General features: G+C 37.4%; 1 long non-coding RNA gene and 1 other non-coding gene across 2 annotated transcripts in view; one reads left to right on the top strand and one right to left on the bottom strand.

The window, feature by feature from the left end:
* The first annotated feature begins 2,225 nt into the window (after positions 1-2,225).
* The window catches only part of LOC119039994 (uncharacterized), an 86,251-nt gene continuing 77,784 nt past the window's right edge, over positions 2,226-10,692 (top strand). The window contains exons 1-2 of the long non-coding RNA XR_005080766.2: positions 2,226-2,314; positions 9,805-9,957. This is a non-coding gene — a long non-coding RNA (uncharacterized LOC119039994). The remainder of the gene's footprint in view (positions 2,315-9,804; positions 9,958-10,692) is intronic.
* LOC119039998 (U1 spliceosomal RNA) lies at positions 9,802-9,965 on the bottom strand. Its single transcript, XR_005080768.2, has one exon. It is a non-coding gene; the product is annotated as a U1 spliceosomal RNA (small nuclear RNA).

Raw genomic sequence — 10,692 nt, 5'->3', positions numbered from 1 at the left:
GTTTACAAATAATATGGAAAAAGACATACAAGTTATGATGATCACAATAGCTGTATTAATGGAAAAGAATGTCACAGTGGCACAGTGCCCTTAACTATAATTTGGCAAGTGCTTAAATTGTTGGCCTTCAGTTTTTACCCATTCTGGTAGTCTACTTACTATACTCAAGCACACTTGGGCACAGAGTTCTCACTTATTTTTGGTCGCCCCTGTACATCTTCAACATTTATCTTAGGATAAATTCCTAAAAGTGGAATTAGTAGATCAAATGATATGCACATTTAATTTTTGATACATGTTAACAAACACACACTACCCTTTTGAAAGTTTTTCTCAATAGTATGTAAAGTACCATTTTCACATATTCTACCAACATTTGGCAGCCTGTTTGTAAGAAAACCTTTGGCCACCTGATGAAATTTTATTGTTTTCATTTATTTTTACTTGTTGTTCTATCATTTTTCATCCACTCATTCTTTGTATGTCTTCTTTTGTGAATATTCTATTCATATTCCTTTTTCATTAAAATACTATTTTTTCACATTAATAATTTATAAGTGTTCTTGTTATATGAAGGGAATTAACATTTGCTGTATCTACTGCAAATATTTTTCTCATGTATTATTTGACATTTTATTTTTATTTTATATTATGATTATTTTTTTCAACTGCGCTGGCATCCTGGTATAGTTCACAACGGAGCTGGCAGGAACCAGGCCCAGAATTTCAACCAGCTGTGGCTGCTCATCCCCCAGCAGTGGAACACTCACCCAGGTGCAAGGCAACCCAGGCAGCTGCCTACCGCTGGGTGACATTTTATTTTTTATGTCTTTTTTTGCCATATACATTTTAAAACAAATAAAATAAGATAGTCACATCTAATCACCTTTTCTTTTGTGGTTTTGTATTTTTATGTCATTCTTTTCATCTACTTCCAACCATGTAGTCTCATTGCTTGTGCCTGACTGAATTTGAGGCTTGAAAGCCAGATGGCTAAGGATTCATTCTAATAAGACAGAGACTGTCTTGGTAAAAATTGGGAAACATGTAAAAAATATGTCCGAGATCATCTCTGTCTGCTCATTCAAAGACATGACTTTGCCCCTTTCCCCATGGTTTGTGGGGTCCCCATGCTGTGGTTTCAAGATAGTCTGAGGGCAGGATTATGCAGATGGTCTGTCAACACATAGAAAATGGGGAAAACCATCTCTTTTTTCAAAAGAGGATCTTCTGCCAGTCCCATTGTGGACAGGGCAGTACTAAGGATTGAACTGAGCCTGAGTAACAGGGAGGACTGAGACAAAGTGATGTAGAAGATAAAACCCATTCTGAAGGGCAAATGTGAGCTAGCTACCATTTAAATGTCTATTCTGTGTCCTCCAACATCTTACATGGTAGATAATCCAGTCCCCAGTTTACATATCTTAAAAACCAACCAGCAAACAAGCCTTACAGAGGTGAAAGAACTGGACTAAGGTCATGTAGCTACTAAGAAAAAGAAATGAAATTTGGATTCTCATCTGAGCTGAGTCCAAAGCTAAGAACAGCAACAAAAAGTTCAGTATCATTGAGAATTCATCTTGACAGGCCTTGTGCTAAGTGCTTTACATATATTAGCTCTTTTAATATGATAGTAACCATTTGAGGTAAGCATTTCTTTTTTAAAGATGAGACTGTTAAAGCCCAGAGCAGCATACCCAAAGTCACATAACCAGTAAGTTGCAGAATCAGGAACTGAAAAAAAAAAAACATTCTGAGTTTTGACACCTGTCTTCATCCAGATCTTTCTTTTTAAATTTAATACTTAAAAAACAATCACTTTATTATTTATAATTATTAAATGCTCATGTTTCTTAACATTTCAAATACATGAAACAAATAATTATCTCTATCAGTCATGCTGCTTTCTGCCAATGCGTGTTCTGAAGTACCACTCACCCCTGGGAGAATTTAGCACCCTATTCCCACTCTCCATGCTTTGAAGGTCATACCCCTGTGTGTTATCTTCAGGAAAATATATTTTTGGGGTAACTACTAACTGGGAAAAGGAATAATTCATGTAATTACCAGGCAATCTTGGTGTTGTCAGGCATGACCAAACTACCTGGAAAAGTTAATAAGTGAGTAATTGTTTAATTACTTAACTACTAATGATTTTCCAGGAATCAAACCACTTGGTTTTGCACCCGAACATTTTCTATTAAGTTGATTGGAAATAACCTGTGAGACAGCAGAGTTCTGAGCTCCAGAGGTCATTGCATTGGAGTCACCACTATTGATTCTACCATATAGCTCCACTAAAACATCGATTAAGGTATTGATCAGTTATTTTAATGCATCCTCTCTTTTAGTAGGCATGAGTAACACATTGGGTGTTCAGAAAAACCTGTGCTTTCCAAATCTTGCTTCCCAACCTGGAACCTTTTTCTGTGATGAGCTTATCTTTTCTTTTGATTGGTGACCTTACTACAAAGTGTTTTCTCAAAGGTTGGTCAAATCTTAAATTGGAGTATATAAATAATGAATGCCAGATTTCAGGAAATCATTTGATGCATACAGATCATTTGTATTTGGGCATTTCCCCCACCCCATTTTCCCAAAACACGCACCCTGTTATGTACAATATAATAGACCTTACAACTTCTTCTTCCCCTCAACTAATTAATTTTGGGATATTCAGCAAAGATTAGGACATGAATAATTCAATGAGAGTTATTAGAGAGAAATAAAAGTGAAAAAAAAAAACCCCATTTACTCCAGGATACAAAGAGAATGTTTCTTATTCTTAGACTTGGGCCTTATAGCCAGGGTCAGAATCAATGGTATAGCTGGTTAAAAGACAGCTTCCTGGGTCCAAACCCTATAGATTCTGATTTGGTGGTTCTGGGATGAGCCCTGAGAATTTGCATTTCTCACAAGTTCCCATGATTATGGTGATTTTCAAACATGGTCACAAATTCTTCAACACTCCTCCTTTTCTTTGAGCTATCTTACACCTCCACTTTTCCGTCATCTCCGTACTCACTTACCCAACAATAGCTGTAGATTTTACCCTTTAAATATTTCTCACACCTTGTGTTGACTTCCTGTAGTGACTATGACTGGCCAAATCCTACCCTCTTCAGCACTCACCTAGACTATTGTAATCATCCTTTTATTCTTTCTCAGCCCACTAATACTATCCCTGCCTTAAATCCATTTACCATTTTGTAGACAGTGTTATTATCTAATACTAAAATCAATTCCTTCTTGTATTTCTTTCCTGTAAAGTTGTCATTCATCTTTTAAAACAAACTTCAGAAAGTATCTCCTCAAGGCAGTCTTCCTTGAAACCCTTGCAGGGCTATATAGTGCTCCTCTGTCTCATATATCCCCCTGTGGAAACCTTTAGCATAGTGTATTTTCCACTTATTGAAACTGTGTAGTGTCTTCTTCCATTAGAATATAAGCCCCTTGTGGCAGAAAACATAGCTTACTCATTTTCCTACCCCAGCCACCTAAAATAGGAACATGACAGTTGTTTAATAAACGTCGGTAACATTGGTTAGGTGGACTGAATTGTGTACCCTCCTCCCCCCAATTGTGTTGAAGTCACAATTCCCAATACCTCAGAATGTGATTATTTTTGGAGAGAGGGTCTTTAATGAGGTAATTAAGTGAAATTGAGGCCATAGGTGTGGTCCCTAATCTAATATGACTGGTGTCCTTATAGGATGAGGAGATTAAAAACAGATACAAAGAGGGAAGACATCTGTAAACTAAAGATATAAATATCAACCCTGCCAATTCCTTGATGTTAGACTTCTAGCCTCTCAGAATGTAAGAAAATAAATTTCTGTTGTTTAAGGCACCTGATTTGTGGTCCTCTGTTAGGGCAGCCCTAGGGAAGAAACACAAGCATCTTATTAGGTATTAGGTGTTATTCCAGGCCTCAGGGAGATTTAGATCAATCCCACACATAGGGTCCCTGCCCTCATGAGGCTTGCAGTCTGCTGAGTGAATCTTAGATGTGAATGACTCTTCAATTCAACACAATAAATGGGCTCTGCATGCACAGCATGGGTGCACACAAGAATGAAACATAAATGCCTTGGCAATGGTTCACATGCATAGTAGAATGAAGAGGCAATTCAAGACCAACTTAGATTGGGGACAAAAATGTTCTCAGGAATGATGAAATGGGGAGGGGTTGTTTAGGGCAAAGTATATGGAGAGATTGTTCATTCAAAGACTCCAAAGATGCAGAACTTCAGATTGGCAGACTTATACTCTGGGAAAAGAACAGCAGGACCAGATATCCAAAGCAGTTAGCTTGATACTTTCAGGCAGTGGAGTGGGGACCATAGCAAAATCATGTCAGAGAATAATGAGAATTATTGCCATTATGCATGTGTATTTTTCTATGTACCAAGTACTGTGCAAAATGCTTTGTAAACATTGCCTCATTTACTCTTTGAGGCAAAGCTACAGTAGATATTATTTCTTTTTACAAACTAAAGCCCAAGACTCAAAGCAATAAGTAATTGTGTACAGCTATTACAGTTCATTTGTTAAAAGAGTAAGTGAAAGAAGAGATAATACCCACGCAATACTTAGTAAGGAAACAACATGGGGTCTTTTTGTAGAGGAAATGTTGAGAATAATTGAAAGCTTGATTTGGTGGCCATTTTTAAGGTGATATAAATCAGTGGTTCTCAAATCTAGCTCCACATTGGAATCATCTGGAGAGTTTTGAAAAATCTTAATGTCCAGGTGTACCAAAATACCTAAGATCTTTACCAGAAATTTCTATTTTCTTAAATCCTTCCTCCAAGTTTCCTCTCCCATACCCACATACCTCAAACCCCAGTTCCCTTTAACTCTTCTATATCCACTACAGTTATTATTTTATTTTGCCTATTTCCTCTATCAGACTATTTAAAAAATGTGATACCCAATATGAACTTTCCTCTTGTAGTAAATCTACCAATACTGAGTATTGCCCATCTCTTCATTAGTACTTTCAGATTTAGAAAAAGAAAGCTATAGACCCTCTTTATAATTTTTCCCAGTATCTGTCTGTCTGTCTGTGTATCTATCTATCTATCTATCTATCTATCTATCTATCTATCTATCTATCATCTATCTATCTATCTATCTATCTCTATCTATTTATTCATTTATTCATCTGTATATCCATCCATCCATCCATCCACCCACCCATCTTTGGCACTTGTAGGGCTGGGTAGCTAGCTCTGGTATATGAGTATATTGTGAGTTGATCCTTTCTTCTTAATTTACTGATGTCTCTGCATAGTTATTTCATCTCATGTATCTCATGTTAACTTCTTTTTGTTTGCCTATTTTTTCTTCTTTTACCTACAGAGTCCTCCAAATGTTAAGGTTGGTGTTTACCCTGAACACCAACTAGCACAAAGCAGCTTCACAGGTAGTAGTGACTATTTTTTCCAAGAAAGATGTCAAACAGCTCTTTCTAAAAGAGAGAGGTTAAGGGCCTGCATAACTCAGCTGAGCATATTAGCTCTTGCTTCAGTGTGAATTTTAAATTAAAATGGAAAACACAGCTGGCAGGGTGAGAGCTGCGTGTTTTCTTCTGCCCACTGAGGTTGGGTCTAGGGCATGGATACAGGATAGGCTTAGAGAGCCTTTTGATCTGGGTTGCAGCACAGTGATTCTGTCTGGATGATTCATCTTCTCTCCATTTCTATTTTCCTCCAGGCAACATAATCAATCCTCTTAAACAGTGGTTCTCAGATTCATTACCTCAGGAGTTCATAAGGCTCAAAACATAAATAGGGTCAAGAAAAGTTTAGATAAATTAATGAGAGGCAAGCTCATTGATTTGTGTTTTTGAAGGGAAAAGAACTGAAGGATGTGAGTATCCCTATCTCTGAGATCATCACCTAAACTACTGCTCTTTTAACAAATGTCTGCTCGATCCTATTCTCAGAGATGGCCAAACCGTATTTCTTACGTGTTCTGGGAGGACAGATGCACAGTGAGCTGCCTGATTCTACATATATCTGGAACAATGTCAGTCTGAGACACTCACGTATGAGTACATGATGCTGCCTGTCTGTGATCACAAATTCCTAACAAGAAATGGAACTTTCAGAAAATCTTGGATGTGTGTCCTATGCTAATAGCCCTTAATTTTTCATTGTTTTAATTTTTTTTGGCTTAAGACAACAGAAATGTATTCCCTCACAGTCTTGCAGGCCGGAAGTGTGAACAGTCTCCCCGGGTGGGGCCACACTCCCTCAGGAGGCTCTGGGGCAGCATCTGTGCTGTGTCCCTTTGCACTTCGGGGAGCTGCTAGCATTCCTCAGCCACCTCACTCCAATCCCTGCTCCTGTCTCTGCAAGGCTTCCTACTCCTTTTGTCTAATTTCCCTCTGCCTCTCTCTTATAAACATTTGTGATGGCATTTAGGATCCACTCAGATAATTTAGAATAATATTCTCATCTCCAGACCCTTAACTTAATCACACCTGCAGAAACTTTGTTACCTAAGGTAACATTCACAGGTTCCAGGAATAAGGACCAGGGATTGGGCTATTTTATCCCAGGTATTAGGATAGAAACATATTTCTCTCATAACGAAAATCTGGAGATAGGCAGACGAGGACTGGTAATAAAGTTGTGTAGTGTCAGTGGTGCGATTGCTCCTATGTAATTGGCCAAATACATTGTAAGGAAATATTAAATCAGAGTTGTACCAATGCCTAATCAACTGCTGAGCAAGCAACCTATGCTCGATTCTATTAAAACCAATAGGAAAACCACTCAGGAAAACCTAGGAGAATATTCTGAAGGAGATGCCCAAATTTCTGTCCCTACAACACCCACCAAAGAATTCTTTCTTTAAGAAGAGTGGAAACAGTTTTCCATCAAATCCTTCAATACTGCCTTTCTGGTAAACTGGAGAGGACGACAACTCAGAATTTCTTTTAAAAAGTGTTGACTTTAGGCTTCATTATTTTACTTTTCAGAAATGTTCCCGACATTGCAAATAACTTATGCCGAGTGAAGTATGACAGGTCAATTAGCTGCCAAATCAAGAATGAGAAAACTGGGGGGACGTTTGCACTGGAAAATTCCACTTACCTGAGCAGCCAGAGCCCAGGGGAAGCTGACTTGTAGGAGAGGATAAATGCAGTGTTTTTCTGGTGCCTTCAATAATGGGGCAACAGAAAGAACAAACTAAAGAAACTCAACCCAAACCAGATAATAACAACTTCCTGTTGCTTTAAAAAAATAACTACAACAAACTATGGGACACTCCAGCAGTAACAATAAACAAAAGAGAAGAAATACGCCTTTGACTCTTGGGATACCAAATGGCAATAATCACTTGCCAAGGATAATTGTATGACCGCTGACCACAAACCATTTCCTTGGCCACCCAACAATGAGAATTGAAGAATATAAGGGGACCAGGGATTCTTCTTGTGTGAAAGGTGGGGTTGCAACACTCAGATGCTAATGAGGCCTGAGCTGCATCGCTAAGCTGAAAAGCATGATTTCCTTTTCTTAGGAACTGAATTGTCAAATGGCTGGAGGGGCACAGGACACATTTTTTTTTTAAGGAGGGAGCACTCATAATCCTGGATTTAGTTAAGCGGAGACCAGTTCTTAATATTCTCTGAAATTAGAAAAACAAAACACTAGTTCTTTAAGGAAATCAACTCAAAACCAGGAGTGGCAAATATCATTAGAATATCCAATTTATTGGTCACAACTGCTAATATGGTTGAACAGATGTAGGTAGACTGCAGAATTACACATTTCCTCTAAGTTTCATGGCCTGGTTCGCTGTTTTATTTGAGTGCGTCAGGGTGCTGTGCGACTTTCCTCATCCCAGGCCCTCCCAGAGCAGGGCTGTGACCCCCTAGCAGGCAAGGCCTGTTGCAGCATTAAAACGAGTTCCTGGCTGTTCTTGCTGCCAAACATGAGATGATTTTTCCACTGATGTGGGATAAGCAATGATAAAAACTGCCCAGTCTGAGCCTTTTATTGTAAATAAAAAGTGAAAACTGCTTCATCATGAGATAACACAGCATCTTAACAGTGGAACCAGACAATTTTTATAAGAAAGACCCTATAACATAATGGAAAAGAGAAAATTTGATGACACTGCTTGTTATTATGGTCTAGAAGGAGTAGTAAATAGGCTGAAAGATATTAAATGTAAAGTTTAGCATAATCTTTTGGATTATGCTTACTTTTAAGCCTTTTTTTCCTCTGAGTTTTTAAGCCCATAATATTAATTTAAACTCTAGACATTGTAGCAAAATTTTATGAAGCCCAGCTTTGATAAAAGTCCCCATTTATTCTTTTTATCTTTTTTATTTTAAAATTATTTTATTTTATTTATTTATCTTTAGAAGGGAAGGGAAGGAGAGAAGGAGAGAAATATCAATGTATGGTTGCTTCCGGTGCATCCCCTGCTGGGAACTGGCCCCTACTGGGAACTGGCCTGCAACCCAGGCATGTGCCCTGATGAGGAATCAAACTGTGATCTTTTGGTTTGCAGGCCTATGCTCAATCCACTGACCTACACCAGCCAGGGCTCCCATTTATTCTTACATGTGCTAGGAAGGGATGGAGTGAAGGATGGAAGTTGCTCACGGTTAGATCCCAAGTTCAGCAAGACATTTACTTGAAGTCAATTGAAGTTGGACAACCTTACATGAATTTCCCTGATCATCTTTGTTTTGCAAAGCTTTGATGTAGTTGTTGTACAGTAACTGCATATATTACAATTTTGATACATTTTGACATTTTCATACACCCATGAAGCTATCATATAATCAAGGGAGTGAATCAGGAGAGCCGTTACCCTTGAATGTCTGAGTCCCACTGAGCTCTTCTCCTCTCTGCTCCCCACGGTGCTCTCCATCCCCTGGAAGCCACTGACCTGTCATTACAGATTCGTCTGCGTTTTCTAGAATTTTATATAAATGCAGTCATACAAAATGTATTCCATTTTGCCTGGCTTATTTCCTTCAGCATTATAGTTTTGAAATTTACCCATATTTGTATGTATATTAATAGTTCATTTCTCTCTATTCCAGATAGTATTACATTATATGAATATACCAAAATTTGTTTACCTGTTCACTTTTGATAAACATTTGTGTTATGTTCAGCTTGGGGCAATTATAATTAGTATTTTAAGGATGTTCATGTAAAAGTCATTGTAGAGACATAGTGTTTTTATACTTATGGCCACATGCCTTGAGTGGAATGGCTGGACTGTATAGTTGGTGCATGTTTAATTTTCAGATTTTGATGTTTTTTATTCATTGAGTTCAGAATATTTTAAAATTTCTCACAAGACTTTTTTGACTCATGGGTTATTTGGAAATATGTTGTTTAACTTCCAAATATTTGAGAAATTTCAGATATTCCCTTTGATTTCTAGCTTAATGTCACAATGTTTAAAGAATATATGTTGTACAATTTCCTAAATTTGTTTAAGTTTGTTTTATGACACAACACATGGTCTATCTTGATGAACAGTCTATACGTACTTGAGAGGAATGTGTATCTTGCTGTTTTTCCAAGGAGTGCCCTGTAAATGTCAGTTAGGTCAAGATGGTTGGATGTGTTGCTCGTCTCTCCTTTACCCTTACTTATTTTCTGTCGACTTTTATCAATTACTGAAAGATAAGTGTCAAAACATCAGTGAAGATTGTAGGTTTCTCTATTTTTTCTTTATGTATTTTAAAATCCTGTTTTTAGGTAGATACATGTTTAGAATGATTACTTTTTTCTTTTTTCTCTCTTTCTTTTTCCCCAGGGAAGAGTGTGAATGCCGTCCCCCCACTGCCACAAGCGATGCAGTCGATTTTCCCATATTTGGGGAATCTTGGGGGTCAGCACCTCCAGAATGCAGTGGATAGGTCTCACCCTGAGAAAGCCACATTCATGATCATGGTATCTGCCCTGCTGGGTAAGTATAGAATTGCTATGTTTTTCAGAAAGGAGCCAATTCCTTTCTCATTATATGTTTTTCCACTTTATCTCCTCTAGTATTTCTTATTCCTAAGTTTGTTTTTCCTGATATCAATACAGCTTCTTTGGCTTTCTTTTATTAGTATTTGCATGCCATATCTATTTCCATTCTTTTACTTTTAACCTAGCTTTATTCTATATTTTATAGACAACACATAGTTGGGCCCTATTTTGATTTTTATCTAACTGTATAATCTTTGTCTTTTCACTAATGTGTTTAGATAGTTTACATGTAATGTAATTACTGATGTGGTTAGTTTTAAATACACTCTCTTGCTAAACGTTTCCTATTTGTATCATTTCTTCCTTTTCATTGACTGTTTTTCAGGACTCCATGTATCTCCACTTCTGATTCATTATTTCTATCACTTAAAAAACACCCTTGCTACTTTTCCCCCTAGGATTTACAATATACATACTCAACTAATCAGAATTCAAATAATGTTCACTGTTTTACATCTCATTTACGAACCTTGTAATAGTATATTCCCAGTCCCCCCTCCCGCTTGTTGCGCCATTGTTGTCCTCTGTGTGCTTTAAACACACAATACCTTTCTATTTTTTTTTCCGATAGTTCCCTTTCAGAGCAATTAAAAATAAGAAAAAACAAATTTTGTATTTGCCTTCCTTTATCGCTTTTCCATTGTTCTTCCTTTTCTTATGTAGATACAAA

Source organism: Artibeus jamaicensis, unplaced genomic scaffold (genome assembly GCF_021234435.1).
Source record: "Artibeus jamaicensis isolate MK-2021 breed Jamaican fruit bat unplaced genomic scaffold, CSHL_Jam_final scaffold_369, whole genome shotgun sequence".
NCBI classification, from domain to species: Eukaryota; Metazoa; Chordata; class Mammalia; order Chiroptera; family Phyllostomidae; genus Artibeus; species Artibeus jamaicensis.
This window is presented reverse-complemented; position numbering and strand designations above follow the sequence as displayed.